The sequence below is a fragment of the Condylura cristata genome, unplaced genomic scaffold (assembly GCF_000260355.1).
Source record: "Condylura cristata isolate star-nosed mole 26May11 unplaced genomic scaffold, ConCri1.0 scaffold00019, whole genome shotgun sequence".
Taxonomy (NCBI): domain Eukaryota; kingdom Metazoa; phylum Chordata; class Mammalia; order Eulipotyphla; family Talpidae; genus Condylura; species Condylura cristata.
The window spans coordinates 17,562,156-17,575,828 of NW_004567120.1; positions in this window are offsets into that span (position 1 = coordinate 17,562,156).

Consider the following 13,673-nt stretch of genomic DNA (forward strand, 5'->3'; position numbering starts at 1 on the left):
GATATGCAGAAGTGGAATTGATGGTATCATTTGTAGTTCTGTTTTTAGTTTCCTGAGGAAGGGCAATGGCACTTTCCAAATGGTTATACCAATTTACATTCCATGTACAGTGTATGAGGGTTCCTCTTTCTTCACATCCTTGCCAATACTTGTTGCTAACCGTCTTTTTGATGTAAGCTAATTTCAAAGATGTACAATGACGTCTTATTTTGCTTTTGATTTGGATTTGCCTAATAAGAACTGATGATGAAACTTGTTTTCACATGTCTCTTGGCCATCTGCATAATGTCTTTTGAAAAAGTACAGTTCTTCTGCCCATTTTTTCGTTGGGTTTTCTGTTTTTTAAATTGATGACTTCTTTATCAACCCTTCATTGGATATATGTTATCCCAATAACTACTAATATTCAGTAGACTGCCTTTTTAGTCTGCTGATGCTTCCTTTCACTGTGCAAAAAGCTTTCAAGTTTGATGTAGTCCCAACTATTTATTTTTGCTTTCATTTCCCTTGCCATTGAGGTTGAATCCCCAAAGACATCACAATCATTGTTGTGAAAGAAACTATCACCTGTGTTATGCTATATAGGTTATTGTTTTTTTTTTTAAGATTTATTTATTTATGCATACAGAACTGGGGTACAGGCCAGAGGTTCAGAGGAGGTGAGAGGATTTACCAGAAACAGAGTGGGGAGCAGAACAGGCTGACTGACAAAGTACACTGCTGAGGGGAGCAGTGGGTAGGTCAGGAGAGGTCTGACACGCCATGTGGGTCTCCTCCGGGGCAGGCGGGGATCGAACTCATGCTGAAGTGGCTTTAGCTTCTTAGTGCTGTGCTTTAACCCACTGCGCCAACAGGGAGGGCTTGTAGGTTATAGTTTTAGGACTTATATCCAAGTCTTTAATCTATTTTGAATTTATTTTTATGTATGTAGGTAGGGAGTGATCCAATTTCATTCTATTGCTGTAATTGACCAGTTTTCCCAGCACCATTTGTTAAAGGGATTTCCTTTTTTTCATTGTATGATCATGACTTTGTCATAAATTAAATTTTGATGTATGTGTGGATTTATTTTGGGAGGGTTCTCAATTCTATTCCATTAATCCACATGTCTATCTTTATTCCAATATCACACTTCTTTTAAGATTTATTTATTTATGCATACAAGAACTGGGGTATAGGCCAGAGGTGAAGGGGGCCATGAAAGTATTCGCCAGAGACAGAGTGGGGAAAAGAACATGTGAATTGACTGAAATACACTGCTGAGGGGGGGCAGTAAGTGAGACAGGAGAAGTCTGCTGTGCCATGTAGGTCGCCTCATTGGTCAGGGATTGAACTTGTGCAACAGTGGTTGTGGACAGCTTCACAGTGCTGTGATTTAACCCATTGTGCCACCGGGAAAGGTCCCTATCATACTGTTTTAATTACTGTGGCTTTATGATATGGCTTAATATCTGGTAACAAGATGCTTCCATTTTTAATTTTTCTCAACATTGTTTTAGCTATTTTGGATCTTTGTAGTCCCATGTATGTTTAAATATTTTTTGTTCAGTTTCCCTGAAAAAATATAAATAGAATTTTGATAGAGATTGTACTGAATCTGTATCTTGCTTTTGGTGTGATGTCCATTTTGATTATATTAATTCTCTCCATCCATGAATACAGGATGTCTTTCCATCTCATTGTGTCTTGTTCAATATTTTTTATCAATGTCTTTTAGTTTTCACTGTATGGATCTTCCACCTCTTTTATTCTTTTTTTAAAAAATATTTATTTTATTTATTTATGCATACAAGAGCTGGAGCATCTGCCAGAGGTGCAGGGATTGAGAGGATCCACCAGAGACAGAGTGGGGAGCAGAAGAGGTTAATCTACTGAATCACACTGCTGAGGGAAGCAGCAGGCCATACAGAAGAGGTCTGCTGTGCCATGTGTGTTAACTCCCTGGCCAGGGATTGAACTCGTGCCACAATGGCTGCTGATAGCTTGATAGAGCCCCTAAGTTGTTCCTTAAACACTAGAAGGGCACAGAAACATGTTTTATTCTAACAGTATTTATGGTATAAGCATTGCATATCAATGCATATAGTACCAGTTTATATAATATATAGTATACAGTGCTTGCTGGGGACATAGAAGATGCTCAATAATGTGTGTTGAATGATATAGCAATCATTTCTACCTAGCTTGTGTAATTTGAGAAGGGTGGAGAAACTATCCACATTCCTATTCTAAAACACCATTTCCATTCCATACAACCTCCATTTGAATTTTTTTTTTTTTTGGCTAAGGTACTAGATGACAAACTACAGCTCAGCAGGCAAGTCTGGCTTAACACCTATTTTTTAATATCTACATTGAGAATGGGTTTTATATTTTATCATGATGAAAATATCAAAGGGAGAATATTTTGTGACATGGAAATTACATGAAATTCAGTTTGTTTATTGGCACACAGGTTTCTTGGCATGTAGTCAATTCAATTTCTTTATGAATTATCTATAGCTAATATCTTACTACAATAGCAGAGTTAATAGTTGCACAAAAACTGTATGGCCCTCAAAGCTCAAAGTTTTCAATTTGGTACTGTAGCGAACAAGCCATGTGCCAACTGCTTGTGTTAGTTTGATAAAAATAAATCCTATTGAATTGTATAAATTACCTGAGAAAAGTAGTGAAGTTATTTGCTATCTGTTATGAACACTCAAACTTGGATTTGATTATTTGATCTGTTTTAATGATCCAGAAAGGGACTAAGAACACAGGATCCAAATCAAGAGATATTTTATTAGCGAAAGAAAGTAAGACAGGTCAAAAGCAAAGTATCACTGACTTCTGAGCACAGGAACTACATTTAAGTAGTAAAATTTGAACTCATGATTGGGAGAACAGTGATAGTATGGGTGACTCTGGTGACTGGACAGTGAAGAAGTTAAGGTGTGTCTACACACATGTGGGAGAGAAGATAGGGTACCTTTCTGCCCACATCACCTCTGCCCACATCACAGGCACATACTGAGAGTGCCTGTGAGCCACAGGGATAGCAGCCCAACACAGGCTGACATCCTGCCATCAAGTGGGTCAACCCCCCTTGATGAAGTTTTGGGGTGTTTGGCAACATGTGAGCTGGCCACTGTCCATCTCGGAAGAGGAGCTAGACTGAGATTTCATCAGCGGAGACAGCATCAGGAAAGGCTCAAGTTCCTGGAGGATTAGGGGAAGGAAAGCCAGAAGGGCAATAGCACTTTACTCACTATTGTGTACTCTACTTCCCTCTGTACTTACAGACCACCCAGATTTAGGTGTATATTCACAATATGTGAGCAATCTCATGACTATGAAATCCTCCATGACCCCCTCCCCTTATCTAGAAACGTGATGGTTGGAGCGAGGGAGGAAGTCTTCTGCCCCTCCCAGGTCCTGTCTTACACCAGTGAGTTGCCATGCCCCTGAGCCTCTGGGGTCTTATCTAGAGACTTCAGTCTCTTCTGTTTTTCTCAGTCTGATTACCACACAGCCAATTGCCCGACATGTTCACACACTGACACAGCTCCCATGTCCTGCCCCACCAAACAAACTATTACTGTTCTCAGCATGAATCATAACACGGTAACTGCTACCACAAGCCAAATATCTGCGTCATCAACCCCACCACACTGGTTTTGTTTTTTTTTGTGTGTGTTTTGTTTTGTTTTGTTTTACAAAGAGTAAGGAAACAAGAGGGAGAAAAAGAGAGAGGGCACAAGTGGGGAATGGAACAAAGTGACCAGACCGTAAACCAAATGGAGCGGCTCCGGTCTCCTACTTCCTCCTGACGTGCAGAGCCTTTGATGTGTTAGACAGTCTTCCCCTTGCTGCTCAATTTTATTTCCCTTTTATATTATGTTTATGCCCTTTTTAATTATGGAGTTTATTTTCTGCCATGGTATTAGGACACCCAGGTCATCCCAAAGTGAATTTAGGGAAAGGACTCTATGAACATTTTCAGAGATCTAAATAGGCAAAGTCTAATCCTACAAATTAAAGGGCATGATGTTGAAATCCCAAGACAATGTAGAGAATTCATAACAATAATAGTATAAGGCAGTCTGGAAGAACCCCTAACCCTAGTGATAGTGTCAATAAATTATCATTATCATTATTAAAACACTTCAACATATATGTATATGAACCTACATGTTTATGGAATGTGTTTAAAATAATCCTCACAGCACAATGAGGTAGGTACTATAATTATCCCAGATAAGAAAACCAAGGGCTCTCAAGTCAAGTACCCCCCCACCCCCATATCCCTAAGGTGCTAAGACACAGAGTCAGATTTTGATCCTAAGTTTCTGAGTCTGGAGTCCATACCCTTTTATTGCTACTTAGAGAAAGTATAATTCATTACCTATTAGTGAATGATCTGACTCTATTTAAGAAAGATCCTTGATCTTGTGATTAAGAAAGATCCTTTGATCAACCCCTTCCCTCTAGGGCAGATATTCTGACATGTTGCTCACAGGGAAAGAAGGGAAGGAGAGAAGGGAGTAGATTGTGAATGCTATGACTGGCACTTTCCCCTTGCTCTACCTCTTTTATGCAAATATGTGCTTAGCAATGACTGGGATAGGCAGAGTCTAATTGGTGGGAAATCTTGGAGACTGGTACTAACGCTTCCAAAAGTTCTTTGAGTGAAAACCTCAAGAGGTCTGTGTTTTCTTTGTGTCTGTAAACATAGATTTGTTGCTACTTACCACCCACCATATTATCTCATATGAAGGGGGGGGTTTTTTGGGCCACTTTGACTCTTGCAGAACAGAATCCATAATTTGAGTTTAGGAAGGAGGGTTTTTTTTTTGGTAAAAAAACAGAAAAGGAGGAAGTGACTCACAAGTGAAATTTTTCAGCTGGTCAGAACATTTTGTCTGTTGCAGTTGACCACCGATAGAGTCAGGAAAGAGTCTATCATTCCCATCTTCAAAATAAAAATAAAAGTTGCCTGGGGTAACTATGAAGCTTTCCACTGAAACAAAGTTAGCCATCAGAAAATTTCTGGGATGGTGTCCTAGACAAATTTGTAGCCACGTGCGTCGTGTGTCCATAATCACATCATAGATTTACAATGTTATGAAGGCCTCTGCTTTACCAGCACAGTCCAGGAGTTTTAGTAAACATTTACTCACAGGTCAGATCTGGGAACATAGCCAGTCTACTTGTGAAGAAACTGCTCACTGAAACACAGCCTCTCTATGCTAGAAAATGGATCACTGACCCCACTCAAACAGTTGCAACAGGATAGATAGAAATGGGACAACCACAAATTGGGTGAGCAGAAAAATGCTATCAGGATATGCCGAATCATGGTTTTCAAACCAGACTGTACTTTGTGGGGAAAATGCAACTGACAATATACCAGTTCTCCCATAAAGTAGAGCTACAGCTGCTGCTTTTTCTAAGGAAGGATATTAAGAGGTCCAGGGAACAAAGAGTTTGAAATTATACACCAAAGGATATACTTTATATGTGGAATATGGATTAAATTAAATTAACTAAAATACTTTCTGACCACCAACTTAGACCTAGCTAACTTCAAAGTTATAAAGCAAAGACAGAAATGTTATGAACCACCTTTATGTTTTCATAAAGATTTTAAAGAGAGGCCCTCCCTGGTGGCACAGCAGGTTAAAGCACAGCACTAAGAAACTAAAGCCACTTCTGCATGAGTTCGATCCCCGCCTACCCCAGAGGAGATCCACATGGTGCGGCAGACCTCTCCTGACCTGCCCGCTGCTCCCCTCAGCAGTGTACTTCGTCGATCTGCCTGTTCTGCGTTCTGCTCCCCACTCTGTCTCTGGTGAAGCCTCTCACCCTCCGCATCTCTGGCCTGTACCCCAGTTCTGTATGAATAAATAATCTTTTTTTAAAAAAAAAAGATTTTAAAGAGAAGAGAAGCCAATAAGATGAGACATAGGAATGTGAAACAAGATTCTTTTAGAGGCCTCCCTGATGGCGCCAAGGAGTAAAGCACAGCACTGTGAAGCTATTGGCAACCACTGAACCACCAGTTCGATCCCCAGCCAGGGAGGTGACCCACATGGCACAGCAGACCTCCCCTGTCTCGCCCACTGCTCCCCTCAGTGGTGTATTTCTGTCAATGAATCTGCCTAGTCTGTTCCCCACTCTGTCTCTGGTCAATCCTCTCACCGCCTGTACCCCAGTTCTTGTATGTGTGAATAAATAAATCTTTTAAAAACAAAAATAAGATTCTTTTAAGATGAAGGTTTGAAAAAAATGTAATATAAAATTTTTGTTCCACAGCCAAACTAATTTTTTTAAGATTTATTTTTATTTATTTTTGCATACAAGAACTGGGTATAGGCCAGAGTTGTGTGTGAATGTGGGTTGGGGGAGTGATAGAATTCACCAGAGACAGGCTGAGGAACAGAACAGGCGAATTAACTGAAACAGCAGGAAAGACAGGAGAGGTCTACTGTGCCATGTGGGTCACCACTCTGTCCAGGGAATCGAATTCATGCTGCTGTGGCTGTTGATAGCTTGAAAGCACTGAGATTTTAACCCCTGTACCACCAGGAAGGCCCCAGACAAAATTTTTTTGCAAAGAATTTCACAGGGTTGTAAAGATAACTATTTGACCAATTACCCTAACTCTCCAAGTATCAAAGGTCCTTAAGCTGGGACTTTTGGGAGCATGTGAAGTACTTGAATTTATATACAGAACTCTGGGCTGACATGTATGTTTAGGGACATACATATATTTTTGCACATAAAGAGGTATTGTGCTCATTTTATAATAAACTGAATAATCTTGATGTTAGTTGGTATTTTTGCCTTTAGCCATGACATATTCACCATTAGTATAGTTAAGATGCACATATCTGGGCTTGTACCTATGGGGGAAAAAAGCATAGAAGATGGAGGCTTAAATTTTTTTTTGCAATAGTAAGCTGATATCTGCATCCTGTGGTCAGTGAGAATAATTTGCTCACGCTATTATCACATATCATCTCTGCTTGGGAAGAAAGAAGATGAATCTGCACCTAAAGCCACCAAATATGTGCCAAGCACTGTCACGTAAATAGTTGCAGCCCTGTGTTCATTGCAGCACCATTTACAAAAGCTAAGTTATGGGGACAACCTAAGTACCCAAACGTAGAGGAGTAGATTAAGAAGATGTGGTATACAGGCACGATGGACTATTATTCAGTGATTAAAAACTAGATGAACTCTTGCCATTTGCAACAGGGATGTAACTGGAGGGATGAGGCTACATAAAATAAGCCGAAAGGAGAAACACAAACACCGAATGGTACCACTCTTTTTTTTTTTTTTTTAAATATAGTTTTTTTTTTAACATTTATTTATTTATTCATACAGAATTGGGTACAGGCCAAAGATGGGCAGGGTGAGAGGATACACCAGAGACAGAGTGGGGAGCAAAGCAGGCAGATCAATGAAGTACACTGCTGAGGGGAGCAGCGGGCGGGTCAGGAGAGCTCTGCCTCACCATGTGGTCACCTCGGGGCAGGTGAGTATTGAACTCATGCAGAAGTGGCTTTAGCTTCTTAGTGCTATGCTCTCACCCGCTGTGCCACCAGGGAGGACCTGAATGGTACCACTCTTAATGTGAAATATAAAAAACAAACCATTTGCGATCTGACTGCTGAAGGAAAGAGGAGGGGGAGTGAGAACAAAGTGTGAGGAGAAGGCCCAAAGAACTATGGTGGAGGATTATGGTTACAGACACTGTGTAGTAAAGAAAAGAGAAACAGTAATTTCCAAATCAAGCACCCAAATTTACCCATCCCCTCGGAAATGCCCAAGCAAACAGGGTTGGCCCAAAGTGGCGCCACTGAGGCCCAAAAGTTGGCCACAAGTCTGAGGCACCTTCTGATGGGCACCCATAGGAAAGGGGCAGTAAGGGCTGGGCAAGACTAAAGGAAAGGAACAAAATCAAAATACAAGTTTAGATAAAGGCTACCATTGTCAGCCTCCCTACAGTCTCTTCCAAGTGTCTCTACATGTCTCAACTCCGTGTCACCTGCCATGTCCCCTAAGTCAGCAACAAGTCCAAAGATGAGAGGCAAGTGAGAGTTCTTCACATGTCTCCTTCAAGTCTCTCCTCCATGTCTTTTCTTGGTGCATCGAAGCCTTCTCCCTTCAGTCTTTTCTACCTACTCCTTATCGCTCAGCTACATCCTTCATTAGGTGGGGGAGGGAACATGAAACCTTGCCTTCATATGGACATTACACTCTGTTACAAAAGAGTGTAATCTTTCATATCATTTTACAAATGGAGAAAATTGAACCCTGAGAGCCAAAACAGTTGACTGGATGTCACAAATAACAAGGTGTTGGGAAGTACTCAGGTTGTCTTCGACACCTCTTTTCCGAGGAACATCACCTGAGGAGTCAGTACCCAGCTCTATACTCTGGCCTCTGCCAAGTTTGCCTCCTCAAGCATAGCCATGACCTGTGCTTTGTTGCCTGCAGAACTGATGCTATTTAGGTGACAGTTCTCCCTCGGTGAAATGACAAATACCTTCTCCAGTCTACCAGCTGAATCCCCTAAGGCAGACATTCCCAATATGGAAAACAAACAAACAAACAAAAAAAAAACAGCTGTTGGTGACACTATTGTTTTACTTAACATTTTGGCCTCCCACCAGGCTGTGTTGGAGGAGTCTGACTTTTGTTGGCCAGTCCACATTTGTAATTGATCAATCTCTCCTCTTTTAGTGCCTTGCAGAAATCGGAGCCAGTATTTGATGTCTATTTCTTAAATTAAGGCTGCTTTCAATCCAACTTACTCCTCCTCACACCAAATCTTCTAAATAATATAAGCCTGATGATCAAAGCACCCGTAAACTCCGGTTCATCCCAGGAGCACCCAAGCAGAGGAACAGTGGAGAGTGTTTCATACCCCTTGACAGTATAGGAGCCTATACTGTTTCAGGGATCAGACCAAGCTATTTCCAGAGACTAAGAGTAAAAGACTTGACAGGACACTCATGTAGTCAGGATCGATCACATGTGCACACTTACACCCACACTTCCGTGGCCATGGCATCGGTGGAGGCACTGACATTCCCTTACCCCTTTCCTATGATAGCAGTCTGGATTTGCAGATTCCCTGGTGATTACCCAGATACGCTGGTTCTCTGTTGATGTAGTTCCCTGAAGTTTCCTCCTTTAGTTCTCCAAATAAGATTCTAAAAAAATATCAAAAGGAAGTCTTATTTTTCTTTCTTTCTTTCTTTTTTTAAGATTTATTTATTCATACAGAACTGGGGTACAGGCCAGAGATGCGGAGGGTGAGAGGATTCACCAGAGCCAGAGCGGGGAGCAGAACAGGCAGATTGACAAAGTACACTGCTGAGGGGAGCAGCGGGCGGGTCAGGAGAGGTCTGCCACGCCATGTGGATCTCCTCCAGGGCAGGCGGGGATCGAACTCATGCGGAAGTGGCTTTAGTTTCTTACTGCAGTGCTTTAACCCACTGCGCCACCAGGGAGGGCCCGGAAGTCTTATTTTTCTATTGAATGCAAAATGAAAATTGTGGTGGTCGTTGAGCAAGACATGTAAGTAGTTTGTCTAGGATTCTGTACTTCCATGAGAATTATCTTGAGCGGCAAGAGGGTTATTTATCTTTTGATATTTATTTATTTATGCATACAAGAGCTGGGGTACATAAGAGATGGTGGGGAGCAGAACAGGTGGGTTGAATGAAATACACTGCTGAGAGGAACAGCGGGTGAAACAGGAGAGGTCTGCTGCCTCGTAGTGCTCAGACTTAATCCCTTGTGCCACCAGGGAGGCCCTCATGGTTATGATCATTACCTCAAGTAGCTGGTTCACAAACCAATATACACACCATTTGGCTTCTAAATTAGGCATTGGGGCAACCTTATGGAATGTTGTGTGTCAAGTCTAATTTTTGAGAGAAGAAAGCCAAACAGTTTTTCAACCTCTACTTCGCAAGAGCCACTGGCAACAGCATGGGGGCAGGGTGGAAAAGACTTAGATATGGTTGTTTGGGTACTTTGAAGATAATTTTGAAATCTCTGTGGTCTAGACTTAGTGGTAGCTGGAATGTTGATTTTCATCCTGGTGGCTACCTGCAGATTCCAATGGCTGGTAAATGGAGTCAAGTTTCATTATCTAGAAAATTGCAATGACTAAAAGATACATAGAATAAAGTTCTGTGGCTGAGATGACATTCTTCAGGTTAGCTCATATGCATGCCTTCTGTATACAAAGAACTTAGCTGAAAAAACCTACAAACACCTTCATTCTCATTTCTTTGGGTAGTCTCTCTTCCTCTACTTGCTTTTTCTCAAAACTAGGTCAGAATATGTAAACAGAGTGATTTTTTCTATGTGCAGGAACAACATATGTCAACTTTCTTCTCAGTAGGTGATTTAGTGAACATTTCATGGGCTTATCTCCTGGAAGATGTAATGCCAGCTTTTGTCCAAAGAAAATTTTCAGCTAAATGCACAGTAAATGAGCTAAATGTTTTTAGTCTGAGTAGCTAGCATTTTCCAAGCCCAGCTATATAAGAGTATTTTTACCAATGGTTCTGATAACACTATAGCATTCACCCATTAAACATAAAGATAATGAATTTTTCTCCAATAATACACATCTATAAATTAACTGTATGTTGTAATTTTTAAAGGTGTATTTATTTATGCATACAAGAACTGGGTAACAGGCTAGTTACCCAGGGTGTGAGAAGATTCACCAGAGACAGAATGGGGAACAGAACAGGCAGACTAGCTGAAATACACTGTTGAAGGGAATAGGTGGTGAAACAGGAGAGGTCTGCCTAGCCATGTGGGTCAGCTCCCTGGTGGGGGATTGAATAACCCTGCAGTGGCTACAAAGGGTTTCCTAGTGCTACTCTTTAACCCGATGTGCCACCAGGGAGGGCCTGTATATAGTAATTCTTAATTAGGAATCAACGTTGATGTATAACTGCCAAAGATTCTGGGGGCATTTCACTAGAAAATTATGAACCTTAAAGTTGTCACTCATACCCTTTTCTCAGTGGACAGGCAAAAATTATAGTATACCAGAGGCTAAATTTCTTTCAAAGAGAAGAACCCAAAGGGGTAGGAAAGTACCCACCTCACCTCATCCTACTACTTGCCAAAACAAGGACCTCTTTCAAAAACCAAGGGAAAGGTCAAATGACATCTGGATCAGGTTCCTTTACCCAAGGGTAATTCATTGGCCATGCTCTTTTCTTTCAAAAGCTCATTGTGCAATCACAAATTTTGAGAGATAAGGGCTGTTGGTGAAATGTCATGGGGCCTCACCTGATCGTGTATGTGTGGGAGTTCCACTTGGTGTATCCAGTCCACGTCCAGGAAGAAAAGGCACATTTATTGTACAGAATTCTATTAACATGTAAGACTAGACTTAATGTTCAGGAGAAAAGTGACTCATAAAACAATGTGGACTAGATACTGCTACAGGACTCCCTGCACTGACACTTCTGTGTCCCCGTGTGTGTGTCTGTCTCCTTGGTATAAAGTCTAGGGGGCAAGCAGAAAGAGATGTCCTTAAATGTGTCCTCCCTCTGTCTGTATGAAGCACCTCATTTTCCCCTTCTTTCCTCCACCTCTCATCTATCTTGCCCTCCTCTCTAACCTAACCCCCACAATCACTTAAGGAATAAAACCTTGAGTTGGTACAGAGTGTAATCTCCATCAAAAGGGGGTTTCCATGTTCCCTGCCTCACCTAACAAAGGGTGGAGTAGAGCAAGGGAAGCTGAAGAAGACCGGAAGAAGACTTGGAGAAGACTTGAAGAAGCCTTGAAGAAGACTTGGAGGAGGCATGTGGAGCAGAGAGACATGTCAAGAAGCTGCACTTGCATCTCGGCCTTTCACTTGCACCAGGGACTTGGGGGACATGGAAGGAGACAAGTGGAGTCGAGGCATGTAGAGACACTTGGAGGAATACTATAAGAGAGACTGGGGGAGTAGGGGTCGGGGGGTGACAGTGGCAGCCTTTAACTTGATTTATACTTTGATTCTCTCCTTTCATGCCAGACTTCGCTGTCCTCCTTCTGCCCCTCTCATAGTTCCCTACCAGAAGGTTCCTTAGACTTGTGGCAAAATTTCGGGCCTCAGCAGTCCTACGTTGGGCCAACCCTGTCCGGCTGGGCATTTACCCATGAAAGGATGGGTAACTTATTATTCTTTCTTCTCTCTCTATGCTATGCGCAGTAATAATATTAAAGTTTTTTCTACTAGAGGTCTTACACCCTAAGAATTTGCTTTGTCTTTATATGGCAGATGGCAGGATGCATTTAGAGTGTGCAAGTTTGGGGGCTTCAGGGTACCCCTCAGTCTACATAGTAACAAATACACACTGAAAAGCAATCCTTTAGGGGGATCTTAATGCTGCGTGTGGTTCAGACCAGTTAGTTCATTATTCTCAGAGCCACAGCTTGTTTAGAGCACTTTGCTAGGTCTGACTCAGCTAGTCCACAGCAGTTCTTGTTCACATAGTACACATAGCCCACAGCACAGAAGCACAGGCCCATGGTACTGTCTGGGCACAAAGGAAATCAGAGGATTGTTTGTGTTCATTAGCTACCAGGGTTCAGGAATCAGTCCCCTCTCTTTGTCCAGAACAACTAATCTCCCCTCCAGATGGAAGTCTGTTTGTCCAGATTGAATGTGAGAGATGCCTTGGAAGCCAAAGAAAGTGAGGGGCTCTTATGAAGGGTTCTCAAAGAATGACGATATGTAGGAAAGGCCCCAAAGAAGGAGAGGGCACCCTCACTAAGTATGGACCTCAATTCAGCTACTATTTATAATGGATTTATGTGCACATTGATTTTTGTTAACCCCTTGCTGGTGAAACCTCTGGCTTCTGTGTCTTCCTCTCGCTCTGCCCCTACCCGACCCCCACTTTCATCCCCCTCCCATCAACCACCTGGTCTCTGCTGCTGGGTGGCAACTCCCAGAGTGCAGGGGTTTAAGAGGTCAGGGCAATCTCCCCATTAGCCAGACCCTTGGGACAGTCGGGATAACTGCCCTTTCAGAAAGACAAAGCTAGCGGAGGGGGAGGTGTTGTAGGAAGAGCTGGAGAAGACTATAGAGATTAGGAGCACAGGAAGGGGAGGGCCTGCCATATGTCAGAAAGGAGGCCTCATTAAACAGATTAGCTGCCCTTCAATCAGAAATGCTGGGATGGGGGAGATGTATCAGAAAGCTGTAAAATCACAAAGAGACTCATGGAGTGAACAATGAATTCCAAGGAAAATAGGGAGACTCCACTTTCAGTTTATGAGGCAAACGTTTTTTAACTTTTTAAAAAAGATTTATTTACTCATGCATACAAGAACTGAAGTACAGACCAGAAGTGGGGGGCGGTGAGAGGATTCACCAGAGACAGAGTGGGGAGCAGAACAGGCAGATCTATTGCAATACACTGCTGAGGGGAGCAGCGGGCAAGGCAGGAGAGGTCTGCCACACCATTGGGTCACCTCCCTGGCTGGGGATTGAACTTTTGCTACAGGAGCTGTGGATAGCTTCACAGTGCTGTGCTCAATCCCTTGCACCACCAGGGAGGGAAAATTTAAGCAAATCAAGGGAAGTCTGACTTTATACCAGGGAAGAAGCTTAAGAGTGTCGATCACACTGAGAGATGGTACAAGCT